The sequence below is a fragment of the Rhododendron vialii genome, chromosome 8a, assembly GCF_030253575.1.
Source record: "Rhododendron vialii isolate Sample 1 chromosome 8a, ASM3025357v1".
Classification (NCBI taxonomy): domain Eukaryota; kingdom Viridiplantae; phylum Streptophyta; class Magnoliopsida; order Ericales; family Ericaceae; genus Rhododendron; species Rhododendron vialii.
In genome coordinates, this window is record NC_080564.1 from 18,530,542 (window position 1) to 18,544,060 (window position 13,519).

The following is a 13,519-nucleotide window of genomic DNA, read 5'->3' on the forward strand; positions in this document are numbered from 1 at the left end:
AACAAATCTTCCATAATACATCCAAGGACAAATCTTAGCCATGCAAGCCTACCATTTAGCCTAACCTAGCTATGCAAGCTACCTTATTAGGCCTAAGTCTAATTTGCCTAATGACAACCTATGATAGGCCATTATCCTAGCCTTTATTAGCCTAAGATTTTGACTACAAGCAAGACCTAGGTTATCATTACCTAGATTCACCTAAAAAGCCTAAGATATTACTTGATTCTTTAGCCTTACACCTAAGATATGATTGGACAAGGCATGGCTTGACATGTGAGGTGATTTGATGACTTAAATGGAGCAAATCCATGGAGGATTTGGAGAGAGAGAGGGCCGGCCATGAGAGGGAGGGAGAGCCCAAGATTTTTGCCTATAAATAGCACCCCATGTTTCTCATTCAACTCACACCTTCACCTAGCAACTTCTCTCTCTAGAATTTCTTTGTTCTTTCTTTTGTTCTTCATGTTCTTGTGTTGTTCTTGTGTTCTTCAAGAAACTCATCCAAGACCGCCACTAAACTGCCACCTGACCACCCTTCGATCCATAAAGTAGAGTAGTATTAGTCAAGAAGAAGTTTCAAGAGAAACCATTCTCTTTCGAAGCTCCCGAAGGCATACCGTAGGAAGTTACTCCGTCCGACCACCGACGTACTTTCCGTAGCCGCCCTACCGCCAAGAAGTAAGGTAGAGTCCCTTGTCCACTAACTCAACGTATAAGTAGGATTCCCTTATCGTCCACCCCAAGTATAAAGTAGATTCTCCCTATCTACTACTCCTAATTATATGAAGTGTATCTTTACCTATTTACTTTAAGTATTCGTATTTTTGATATTTAAGATGGTTATGAGTATGCATATATGAGTTGCTTGTATTACTTGTGGTGTGATAAAGCATAAGTGATTTCACTCCAAAGACGTCTGTACATGTGGCGTTGTGCTTTGAATAAAGCTAAGTGATACACTCCAAGGGCGTCCGTACATGTGGTGTTATGCTATAAGTGGTGATTGAGCGTGATAAGTAATATAGAATTGGATGATCTTGTTAGAATGATTCCTGCTTACTTTTGTCCTACCGCGGAGTCTTTGCATGTAAACGAGACACGAGAACCGAGAAAGTAGAAACATGACACCTAGGGTGTGATTAATGAAAGGAAATGTTTTTCGAGGAAGAAAATATTTTGAAACTACATAATGACCGGTTTTGGGTGGCATTATGTGAGTTGTGTGCGTGTGTAAAAGAAATGTTTGAAAAAGGTGAAATGTTTTGGAAACCGCAATGTGGCTGGACATGGTAGCCCATTGTGTGGTGTGTGTTTTGTGTGTGTTCCAATGGGAACCTGGCGCGGCGGAACCATTGTGAGGATACTCGGGAGACCGGCGCGACAGAACCGAGGTTGGGTGTGTAGCTTGGTTATCCGCGGTACGGAGCCAATGCAATTGTGTGCCAATGGGAACCCGGCGCGGCGGAACCATTATGAGGATACTCGGGAGACCGGCGCGGCGGAACCGAGGTTGGGTGTGTAGCTTGGTTATCCGCGGTATGCCAATGGGAACCCGGCGCGGCGGAACCATTGTGAGGATACTCGGGAGACTGGCGCGGCGGAACCGAGGTTGGGCGTGTGCTTGGTTATCCGCGGTACGGAGCCAATGCAAATGATTTTAAAAGGTTGGGTGTGTGCTTGGTTATCCGCGGTACGGAGCCAATGCAAATGATTTTAAAAGGTTAGGTGTGTAGCTTGGTTATCCGCGGTACGGAGCCAATGCAAATGATTTTGAAAGGTTGGTTTGAAATGTGAAAATGTTGACACGGTCTACGATGAGTCGCGTAGGAGAAACAAAGAGAATCTTGGACACCAACAATAGTTGATTAACGAATGTGGATGTGACATTGTTAGCTGTGTATATACATATCATGTGGAAATCGATGTGATGTTATAACTTGTTGTTTGTAAGTTATGGGTTAGCGGGTAAGGATTTTTCTATTGAGCTTTCGTAGCTCACGGTGTTGCCTTTTTGGTGACCCTGACATATTATATCGGTGGTGACGCTGGTATAATGTGTCAGACTTTGTAGATGATCAAGGTGAGCAGTACACCTTGGAGGCCTTTGGAGCTGAAGAGCTGGCTCAGATGGAGGAGCAGGCGGAGCTGTAGTTAGGAACCTTAGTTTCCTTCCCTTGTGTAATAAAAGTACTTCTCTTTAGTTTTGTTGTAATAAAGAGCCAGACTTAGTTTATTTTCAATAAAATTGTCTTTTTAACGTACCCAAAATTCGGGGCGTTACACATCCGGTAGCAACGTTGGCTAAACTAATGGAGCGAATTGAACAACACGCCAGAATGGAGGATGACATACTCCGAGAGGATGGCAGGGTTATTGCCGAACAGACAAAGGCGCCCGTTAGGATAGTGAATAAGCCAGACCCCAAGGCTTACAGAGAAAAAAAGGAGTACGGGCAGGCTAAGAAAGAGCCGTATAAGGATAAGCAAGCCCCTGACCCTAAATCTTTCTTTTCCGTCACTACGGTTTGGAAAGAACCAATTTATAGGATTCTTTATCGAATAAAGAATCAGCCATACTTCAAATGGCCCTCAAGTCTAGGCGGGGATAAAGACGCAAAACGTGCTACGAATCAGCACTGCAGCTACCATAAAGATTGGGGCCATATGACTAAAGATTGTGAAATGTACAAAAGACACCTTGATGATTTGGTCTCTCGGGGCTATCTCAAGGAATTTATCCAAGACGATCTTAAGGACAAAGGGAAAGCCATGGAGCTGGAATATGAGCAGAATCCTAAAGGGGTAATCCATATGATACATGTGTTGGCCACACCTTATACGAGAAATGAGGTCAGGCTATTACAAAGGCAAGTCAGGCACAATCAGCACGTGATGCGATTGGGTAACAAGAGGGGGTGAAAGAGCGATATCTGCAATGAAAGCATATCATTCACAGATGATGATCTGGGAGATGTCCAAATACCCCACAATGATGCTTTGGTCATAACCTTACAAGTTGGGGAATATGACATCGAGAGGATTTTAGTGGACTCAGGAAGTTGTACAGAGGTAATGTACTATGACGCATACAAGAAGCTGGGGCTGGCCCAAAGAGACTTGGAACAATCTACAACACCCCTGATTGGGTTCGGTGCATGAGCAGTTTGGCCTCTTGGAAAAGTAACGTTACCTGTTCGGGCTGGATCAATGGTGTTGAAAACAGATTTCTTAGTTGTCGATGTTCCTTCTTCCTATAACGTGATTATAGGGAGGACATGGCTGCACAAGATGAGAGCGGTCTCTTCGACTTATAACCAGATGGTGAAATTCCCAAGATTGAATGGGATTGAAGTAATTAGAGGCAATCAGAAAGTGGCCCAACAATGTCTAATTTCCATCATTAAAAGAGCCCCAAAGGCCCACCACGTTCATACATTAGAAGTACCAAATCAACCAACTATCGAGGATGTTGGAAGAAGTCCGGCAAAAAAGGTGATTGAAGGCCTGGAGAAGATTCTGATCAACAACACTGATCCTGAAAGATATTTCTTAATCGGAGAATCATTGCCATCAGACGAAAAGGCTGAATTGATAAGATTCCTGAAGGAATATGTTGATGTATTTGCGTGGGGGCCAAAAGAAATGCCCGGAGTAGATGCAGGTGTGATTTGTCACCATTTAAATGTTGATCCTCAGCATAAGCCGGTCATTTAGAAAAAACGGAGGTCAGCCGTGCAACACGTGGATGCTGTAATTGAAGAGGTTGATCGTTTGCTGGAGGCCAAAGCAATACGTGAAGTCTACTACCCAGAGTGGTTATCCAACACCGTGGTGGTAAAGAAAAAGAATGGGAAGTGGCGTGTCTGCGTATATTTTACAGACCTAAACAAGGCGTGTCCAAAAGACAGTTTTCCTCTTCCAAGGATAGACCAGTTAGTTGATGCAACTACTGGTTATGAGCGAATGAGTTTTCTCGACGCATATCGAGGATATCATCAGATTGCTATGTTTGGGCCTGATCAAGAGAATACTTCTTTTATTACACCACGAGGGTTGTACTGCTATAGCGTCATGCCATTTGGGCTAAGAAATGCTGGGGCAACGTACCAAAGACTTGCAACCATCATGTTCAAAAAACTCCTTGGCAAGACTATGGAGGTTTACATAGATGATATGGTGGTGAAAAGTCGAGATTAACAGGGACACATAACGGATTTAAAAGAAGCTTTTAAGATCCTGGGGGAGTATAAACTGAAACTCAACGCCTCGAAATGTGCGTTTGGAGTCGGTTCAGGAAAGTTCCTGGGCCATTTGGTGACCATGAGTGGGATTGAAGCTAACCCTGATCAAATTGCAGCCCTACAAAGGCTACAAAGTCCCAAAACCACTAAGGAAGTCCAGAGGTTGACTGGAATGGCTGCAGCATTTAATAGATTTATCAGCAGATCAAGTGATAAGTGCAGACCCTTTTTTCAATTATTGAAAAAGAGGGAGGGATTCGAATGGGGAGCAGAGTGCGAACAGACCTTCCAGAACCTGAAGAAGTATCTGGCCGAGCCCCCACTTTTGTCAACTCCACAGCCAGGTGAGTCTTTAGTTTTGTACTTAGCTGTTTCTGAGCATGCAGTCAGTGCAGTCCTGTTAAGGGATTTGGGAATCGAACAAATCCCTATTTATTATGTTAGCAAGACACTGCTGCATGCAAAGACAAAATATCTGCCTCTAGAGAAACTTGTCCTGGCACTTAGGACAGCCATAAGGAAATTGCCACACTACTTCCAAAGCCACAAGGTTGCGGTTTATACTGAGTTTCCATTGAAATCACTGTTACGAAAAGCAGACTTCTCAGGAAGGATCTCGACATGGTCCGTCGAATTAAGCCAGTACGATATCGATTATCAGCCGCGTACGGCAATTAAAGGCCAAGTGTTGGCTGATTTTGTGGCAGAGTTTTCTCCTGCAGTAGCTCCCCTGCCTCCTACGAGAAAGGAACAGGAGAATAAGACATCACCCACGAGGAAACAAGTCTCAGTCGAACAGGGCCCCATGGAATGGAAGCTATTTGTTGACGGATCAGCATGTAATACTGGATCAGGAATTGGGGTAGTCCTTTTTCCTCCTGGGGGAGTAATGATCGAACTATCTGTTCGGCTTGGTTTCAGTGCATCAAACAATGTGGCAGAGTACGAGGCACTCTTAACTGTTTGAGAAGTGCAAAAACCCTAAAAGCAGAACGGGTTAGGGTGTATTGTGATTCATAACTTGTGGTCAATCAACTGTCCGGAGAATACGAAACCCGGAGTGAAAAGATGGCAGCCTACGTACAGGCAGCCAAAGACCTGCTTGATACCTTCGAAAGGGTATATATTGAACACATAAGTTCTAGACAGAATGCTCATGCAGATTCATTAGCTTGGTTGGCTGCAGCTGTACCAACTGAGTTTAAAAGGAAGGTGGCAGTAAAGTATCTGAGTAAGCTGAGCATTGGGCGAAGTGTGGACTTGGTCTTGGACGTGAACCAAGGACCAAGTTGGATGGACCCAATCGTGGAGTTTTTACGAGACGAAATACTCCCTTCTGACAAAAAGGAGGCTCATAAGATAAGGACCAAATCTGCTAAGTTTTGGCTGTCCCCAGAAAGAAAATTATACAGGAAGTCCTTTACAGGTCCCTATTTGCTTTGTGTGCATCCTGAGATGGTGCAAAAATTCCTACACGAAATTCATGAGGGAACCTGTGGAAGTCATGCTGGGGGCAGATCCACAGCCCACTAAGCAATTACTCAAGGTTATTGGTGGCCACACATGCAAGAAGATGCCAAGGTTTATGTGAAAATCTATGAAAAGTGTCAGAAATTCTCACCAATGATTCGGACGCCAGCAGAAGACTTGATACCATTGATAAGTCCTTGGCCATTTGCCCAATGGGGTATGGATATCGTGGGTCCACTCCACAAAGCAACTGGCAATAGGAAATTTCTGTTGGTGGCAATGGATTACTTCACTAAGTGGATTGAGGCAGAAACATTAGCTAAAATCACAGAACCTATGATAGAAAGGTTCGTGTGGAAAAGTATTGTTACTTAATTTGGGGTCCCTTATTCATTGATTACAGACAATGGGTCCCAGTTTCAGAAAAAGTTTAAAGCTTTTTGTGCCCAATACGGGATACGAAATTACTACTCAACCCCAGCCTACCCTCAGAGTAACGGGCAGGTAGAAGCTTCTAACAAAACCATTCTTGACGGGATTAAGAAAAGGTTGGATAAAGCAAAGGGAAAGTGGCCAGATGAATTACCATTAGTACTATGGGCGCATCGAACGACGCCTAGGAGGTCTATGGGAGAGACCCCCTATTCATTGGCATATGGTACAGAGGCAGTTATACCTCTAGAAGTTGGCCTTCCAACCAATAGAACTGCATTGGTTGAGAGTGGGGGCAATGACAGGGCGCTTGAGATTGAGCTTGACCTTGCCGAGGAAAGAAGGGAAAGGGCTCTGGTTCATTTAGCCTCATATCAGGAGCAACTGATGAAAAGCTACAACAAAAATGTCCACCCACGAGAGTTTGGTGTTGGAGACCTTGTACTTCGAAAGGTGCTCGGTAACACCAAGATGGCTAACGAGGGCAAGTTAGGGGCCAATTGGGAAGGCCCGTATAGAGTGATCGAAGTTGTGGGTATTGGGGCTTACAGATTGACAGATTTGGAAGGAAATTCAGTACCAAGGCCTTGGAATATCCATAATTTAAGGAAGTTTTTTATTTAAAAGGTCTCCAGTCTTTTAGGGCTGTATTTCGTAATTGTGTGGGAGTTACGAGTAAAACTTTTATGTTTTTATTACTTGCTAGTTGCAAGGGGTACGAATAACGCCCTCTTGAGTTTCAAAGATTATCAATAAAAATTACTTTTTGCAGTATAATATTGCGTTCTTGGTATTTGCCATAAGAATACGAACTACGGGCTTGTTTTTCCCCATTCGTATTGGGGAGCGGGGAACAGGCAGTTCGGTTTAAAAAGTACGTGAAACTTAGAAACGTTTTAAAAGTACGAGAAACTTAGAAAGTTTTTAAGTACGTGAAACTTAGAAACGGTTTAAAAGTACGAGAAACTTAGAAAACAGTTTTAAGAGTACAAAAATAATGTTTACAGGAACACTTATACACAAGCAAACATGTGATTAAAAGATCAAAGTATGAAATACTTAGATAAATCTGTTTACATCCGAACACATACAAAAACGAGAGGAGCCGAGCAAATTGTATAGTTATGCCACAAGGGGCCGAATACCTGTATTACCAAAATACCACCAATGAAGAGAAAGTACTGGTGCCACGCAGGGCTCGAATATCATGGTCACTTAGGACTAGCCAAAATGTTTTAAAGGTGTTTTATGCAGACTTACCAAATCAATCTAAGTTCTGGATCTCTGAAGGAGTTTCATTTGGGACCTCTCCACTGGCTCCCACGGTAGTATCACCTTCAGTTGTATTCTCCTCCAGGTTAATGGGTTCAAGGTTTGATTCTCGAACAGGTGATTGCACAAGATGAGTGTAAGTTGGCATATCCTCCCCTGCATCAGCAAAATCTTCAATCTGCTGCTCGACATCATCATTTGGGGATTCCTCGTGTTCCTGAGCCGCTGCAGAATGCTTGCTCGGCAGGTCATTTTCCACCCAGAGGATTGAGTCTTCAGCAATACCAACCTTTGTCAGACAAGCCTCCCAGCTGGCAACCCAGATCTGGTCTTGTATGGCTGGCATCTGTTCCACATAGCTGGCTGTAGCAGCATCAAACCCCTTCTGGTAGCCTTCCTCGTAAGCAGCTTTTTTGGTTCTTTCCATTTCTACCAAAGCCTGATTGAGGCTGTCTTCAGCTGTCCCAAGCTTGTCCTTTGCCTCTTCAAAATCGGCCTTGGCTTTGTCTCTTTCTCTCTCCAGTCTAGAGATGGCACGGAGCAGCCTGGTGTTGTTGTTCAACAACGTGATCCTTTTAGTATCTGCATCTTGGAACTTTTGGCCCAGTGTAATAATCTTTTGAATAAACTGAGAAATGAGCAAGAAGATATTACAGTAGAGAAATAAAGCAAAGGGAAAGTATGCTTTAAAGTAATGAGAATACTATACCTTGATCCCACTAACGAGACCAGTGGAAATGAGCCGATCAGGTGCAGCCTCGAACTCTTTCTGCATGTCAATAGGGAGCAGCAAACCTTGAACAAGTGCGAATGCCATTTCCGAAGAGCTAGCGCTATCCCCAACATGAACGGGCCGATCACCCCTAATGAGCTGGGGGGCCCAGTGTAGACACCCCAATTTGGACTTGTCGAATTTCCTTAATTTGTGGCCTTGAGACTCCCCAATGATGAATATGGATCAAAACAAGCCATGTACCAATTGAGACGTTGCTCCTTAAAGGATTTAAAAAGGAAATGGTCAAAATCATTCCCAAGCGCTCCAAACTATTTCCCAAAAACCACTGGCACTGGCTCACTCTCGAGCGCTCGAGAATACGGTCCCAAGCGCTTGACACCACTTCCGAGCGCTCGAGATCTCTCCCAGTGCCCAATGGGTGAAAAATATTCCCACTATCCATGCAAGCCATCATTGCATTCCCTTTGAACCGGCTGAGGTGAGTCAACACTCAACCTCAGTCAGAGAGGATATCAGCTGAAGATTTCTTTCTTTAAAAAAAGGGTTTATTTCAAAATCATTTCATTTTTTCAAAACCATGGGTTATATGCTCTATATATATACCTATTTTTTGCTGAAAGGGAGGACACAAAAGTTATATCTCTCTAAACCCCTCCTCTTTTCTCTCTCTTGTTCAAGGGAAAAAGCTTTCAAACTCAAACTTCTTTCCCAACTTCAAAGGTTTTTTTCAAAATCATCAAGGAAAAGGGCAAGAAATCCAGAACACTCTTAGCTTCTGATCTCTTGTCTTTTTCACTCTACATTCACCTTTCACAACCATCCAAGGAGCAAAGTGTCAAGCAAAGGTAGAAATATTTCTATCCTTGGTTCAAATCAAGAGGCTGTTCTCCCTTCTGAGGGGGGTCTCTTAGCCTGTCCCAGCCCTTAATGCTGGGTGCATGGTTGGGAGACCTTAGTGAAAAAGCAAGAGCAAAGAGTCCACGAATAATGTTTTCCCAAAACCCCTACTGGAAACACTCTCGAGCGCTCGAGAGTTCTCCAGAGCGCTCGGGACTGTTTCCAGTCTCATGCATGGCATTTTGGTAAGCAGCAGGTTGGGGGTGAAGTGCACTTTTAAATAAAATGGTTTTACTCTGGCATGCAGACACAGAAGATCATTTTTTCTTCTAAAACAGAAATGTTTCTTATGAATCTCAAGTAAGAACAAAGTTTTCCTAAGTTAAAAATAAGATCTTCTCTTGTTAAAAATTTAGATAAGGGTGTTTGCATGATGAAGTGGTGCCATTTTCTATTTGAGAGTAAGTTGGCACGCAGCTCACTCCCAAGCGCTCAAAGATATTCCCAAGCGCTCGGGAGTGCATGCATGCCATTGCATTTCACTTTCCCAGTTTCCTGTGCTTTCTGAGCTTCTGCATGCATGGATATGTAATTTGCTCTTTTAAAATTGTAGATCTGTTCGTGCAATGGCAAGGATACATGATTTGAAAATTTGAGGTCCTATCTCAGTCTTTCAAGTCCTCTGCTGAGCCAGTGGTCTGCTTAATAGTATTTCATTTTGCAGTCTTTACATTATGTTTTGTCAGTACTAACAGAATGTGCAGGTGGGGTTCAGACACTCTCAAGCGCTCGAGAGTGAAGCCAGTGAGCAGTGTTTCATTTCCTGTTACCTTGCTGTCTTTCATCACATAATCCCCCCTCTATACATGTGCACAAGCATACACTGTTATTTGGCATCCTATTTGTGGCTAACAAACTCTGCAGGATTTGGTCAGTAGAACTCCCAAGCGCTGAGAGTACTCTCAAGCGCTCAAGAGTGAAGCCAGTAGCAGTTTATACAGCTTTGCCATCATGCATGTGTCCATCATCATTTCATCACTCCTTGTACACAAGCACCAGCATACACCTCCTATTTGCCATACCTGTGGATACCTGCTACGTGTTTAACGAAACAAAATCCATTTGTAAAATCCCACAAACGTTTAGTAGAGATCGACATCGCGCCGGGCGAGGGGGGGGGGGGGGGGGGGCCGTAAAACCCTTCCCCTCTCGTAACATGGCTTCCGAATCCTCGAATGATCTCTGGTTTTCAATTCAAATCGATCAATTTTCAAATCGAAAACAGTTTCTCGGGTGGCGAACCACAAATCCGGGTGGCGACTTTTCAAAATTTTTTAAATCGATCAGCCGGAGCGGTATGTGTTTTTCGGGCCACCCCGATCTCACCCGGGGCTGTGGTAGCCCACAGTGGCGACTCCGCTGGGGATCATGGTTTTATTAAACTTGTGAGCCAAGCTTGAAAAATGTTTGTGGGATTTTCAAATTGATTTTGTTTCATCATCTATTTCTTGTGTATATATCTCGTGCAGCCCCGCTGTTGTGTTTCGGCAATCCTACCCGGCTTGCCGGTGATAGGGAATCCCGGGACACTCAGCAACCCTCGACCGTGATGAGTCATCTCTACCGTTTGTACCATTATTGGGCGTACGCTCAATAGTGGGAGGTATACTTTGACTCTAGTCCGAGGAACCCATTTCAAGCCAAAACCGGCCCTTGTACATGTTTAGCAAGCCATAGAACATTCCAAATTAGGACAGGGGCCTGCAGGGTAGGATTATGTGCTATATCATGTCTATGTGCTGCATTTCATTTCACGCCATCATGCTGTCAGCCATGGTTCTCGAGACTTGCTCGCGCGGTCTTTGGGAGGTTTCCGAGACCCGATGAAGAGTCACGCACCCTTACGCGTGTTGTTAACCATATGAGTCCTCAAGCTAAAACCTAAGGGAAACTAGGATTTTGTTAAGTCCTCGACTAGTGTTCGGTCGGGGAATTAACCAAAGGGAGGAATGACACGGAAACAGAACATCATGATGCCGACACCGCCCAGGCTAAAAGCAAATGTGCCGCTTACGCCACTTCGGTTATCGTATCACGTTGTTCACCCCAAGTCATTCCAAACCGATGGTCAATTTTTTGATGAGATACTAGCCGAATACTTAACTTATTTTAGCATCTTTTGAGGAACGACGCTCCTTAAATGAGGATACACCCTAAAAATCTGAGGATCACGGCAACCTCTCAAATATTCAATCATTTCTCAAAAACCAAAGTCGACAACGGTGATGGTGACGCATGCATTTTCCAAAGAATTACGCATAAACTTCATAAAATGTAAGCAGGGACCACATCTGAGCGCGGTTTTTGCTTTGCTATCAGTGCTGAGCAATTGGGCCAAGGAAGAAGAATATCATACCCTCCTGGACCAGACCCTTGGGACAGAGATTAGAGCGACTCCAACTTCAGGCAGACCCCGCCAGTGCATCGGATTCAAGGGCGGAAATGGACTTGCTAATCAGAAACCTCAACCCAAACGGAGACAATCCAAACCCGAACCTAATCCCAAACCTCAACCTTAACGGAGGCAATCCAAATCCTAGCGAAGGCAATCCGAGCCCAAATCCAAATCTACATCCCAATCCTAACCCAAACCCGGAACCGAACTAGGAAATCCCGAATGGAGAAATGAGGGAGATCACGCAAGCTATTCAGCGTCTGGGCGAACGTACCGACAATCAAATCGCCCAACTCATGAAGATGATAACCGGGGTTGCCCGACGGCTTCCAAACCCAAATCCAAAACCAAATCCGAATCCGAACCCGAACCTAATCCCAATCCCAAATCCAAACCCTAATCTAAACCTGAATCCCAACCCGGAGCAACCGATCCTCGAAGTGGAAGCCCCACAGAACACCGAGATGGCAGCAGTCTTGGCAAAGATCACCCAGTTAGAACAGTCTGTTGCGAGAAACGAGAAGATTGCCTCGACAGGTTTTGACATCAACAAGCTTTGCCTTTTTCCCAACGCAAAGCTCCCAGAGAAGTTCAGACCAATCGACTTTGCTAAATTCGACGGGACTGGGGATCTGAAAGCGCATTTGACTGGGTACATCGGAGCACTATCTATGTGGGGAGTAGAAAAGGATGCCATGGCCCAAATGTTCTCCCAGACCTTGGTGGGACATGCTCTTTACTGGTTCACTTCGTTGGATGAAAGGAAGAAGCGCTCGTGGGAAGACTTATATGCGGCTTTCGTGGCGCAATATGATTACAACATCCAACTGGAGGTTACCACTCGGGAACTCGAATCTACAAAGATGGAAGCCAAGGAAGCCTTCGCAGATTTTGTGAAAAGATGGATATCTAAGGCAGCACAGATGAAGGATAGGCCAACCGATAGAGATCAAATCCGGATGATTGTCCGGAATCTTCATCCCAACCTTGCAAGGCATATGGTGATGGCTCAGGCCTGCTCTGATTTTAAAACATTCTTCGATACAGGCTTGGCCGTCGAAGAAGCAGTTCAACTGGGAATCCTCGACAAACCTGAACCTCCTCCCAAAGCCAAGAAGGTCTACTCCGGTAACAGCAGCACGCTGTTCGAAAACTCCAATTACACCCAACTCCCAAACACCTCCTCAAACACGACCCAAGTCGAACCCGTCAACCAGATTGTAACCCAAACCAGTCAGCCTCGATCCCAACCCCGTGTGTTCGCCCAATTTTCAGCACCTCTCTCCGCGGTGTTTGAAAAGTTGGTTGAAAACGATCTCCTTAAACCACTTGCTCCCACCCCACTGCCACAAAAACTCTTTGCCTCTCACAACCCCAACGCCTTCTGCGCCTATCACCAAAATCCTGGCCACCTAACCGATAACTGCTTCCGCCTTCGCCATGCCATTCAAGACCTCATAGACAACAAGACCATTCCTATGCCTCACTAAAAACCCAATACCGTCTCCAACCCACTCCCTAAACATTCAAACGCCCGCACAAACCACATTTCCCTGAGCCACCCCTTCAACCCAAGCCTTCACATCATCCCTGTCACTGAGCCCAAGCCAATTGTCGAGATTCCGGCCGAGGATGCTATCTGTGCGCTTGAAACGGTGGAATGGGATTTTCAAAGAAGGTGGGAGGACCTAGTGCATGATTTCCTGACAGTGGAACAACGAGCCATTGTCAGCAGAGTGTGGCCTGTGTCAGTTAATGCTCAGCAAGTCGAAGAGTTGGAACATGGTGAGTGGAGACAAGCCTGGGATGAGATGATGACAGATCCATTCGATGGATATTCCCTGTTTGCTCTATTCTCAGAGCCTGAACCAGTCGAGGAGTTTGACGAATGGGACCCAGAACCCGGTGGGTGGCTCTGGCAAGACGATTCAGACCCTCTTGATGAAACATCTTTGGTGTGCTTGTTCTGGGAGCAGGAAGAGGAACAGGGCCCAGATCTGATGAACCCCCACTTATTCTTCGGGCTTTCCGCTTCAACCATAATCAATATCGATAGGGATTCTGACGCCCTCGC